Genomic DNA, 1,161 nt, shown 5'->3' on the forward strand with positions numbered 1-1,161 from the left:
TTTTTTTTTTTTTTTTTTTTTTTTTTTTTTTTTTTTTTTTTGGTCTTTTTTGTCTTTTTTCGTGTCCGGCAACGGATCGCAACCCTCAGTGTCGCGCCCGTACCGGGCAAGCAGTCAGCAATGTTCTCAGGAGTTCACAATGGAAAGTCAGTGCTGTTCCAAACAGGTTCAGCAAAGTAGAGAGGTTTGAGGCTGTCAGCTGGAAACTTCCTAATGCTTAGTTGTTTTTCTATGAGAAGATCATGTTGCTTACAGCCTTGACAATAGAGTACAATTAGTAATAACTAACAAGAGTCTGGCTGGTTAACTCAGTTGGTTAGAGCACAGTGTTATAACATCAAGGTCGAGGATCACTGTACTGGCCAGCCAAAAAAAAAAAAAAGGTCAAGGAAAGCCAGCAATTTTTTTTTCCAGTGAAGATAATGCTGGCAAGGGTTATTTCTAAGATTATACATCAGTCCTGGATCCTTGGCCCCAAATTCTGGCAACTGACTGAACTTTTTTTTTTTTTTTAAAAAGATGACCGGTAAGGGGATATCAACCCTTGGCCTGGTGTTGTCAGCACCACACTCAGCCAGTGAGCAAACCGGCCATCCCTATATAGGATCCGAACCCGTGGCCTTGGTGTTATCAGCACCGCACTCTACCGAGTGAGCCACGGGCTGGCCTCTGACTGAACTTTTGAAATCTTCCCACAAAAAGCCTCCGATGAAGCTGTTACAGTCATAATTTCAATACATGGTTTAAGAGCTTAAGCTTATGTTCATTTACTCTAAAATGTCTTAGCAGGTAGTATTTTTTATCACTGCTAAGTTGTCATAGTACATGAGGCAATTCTTTACTATAAGAGGAGTTTGTTTATTTTTTTGGCTCATGTAAAAAGTGAAATTTTTTCTTTATACCTGGCATTATTCTTCCAATACTCATCAACTAGGCCAAGTAGAAAACTGAGGTAAGGGCCAGCCCGTGGCTCACTTGGGAGAGTGTGGTGCTGATAACACCAAGGCCATGGGTTCAGATCCCCTTGCTGGTCATCTTTTAAAAAAAAAAAAAAGAAAGAAAGAAAACTCAGGCAATTACCCTTAATGATAATCAAAGAGACAGGTAATTTAGGTAAAAGCAAATATTTGGCCTGGATTAGATTGTAACTGATTGCCTTAA

This window comes from Galeopterus variegatus, unplaced genomic scaffold (assembly GCF_000696425.1).
Source record: "Galeopterus variegatus unplaced genomic scaffold, G_variegatus-3.0.2 Scaffold445, whole genome shotgun sequence".
In the NCBI taxonomy this organism is placed as follows: Eukaryota; Metazoa; Chordata; class Mammalia; order Dermoptera; family Cynocephalidae; genus Galeopterus; species Galeopterus variegatus.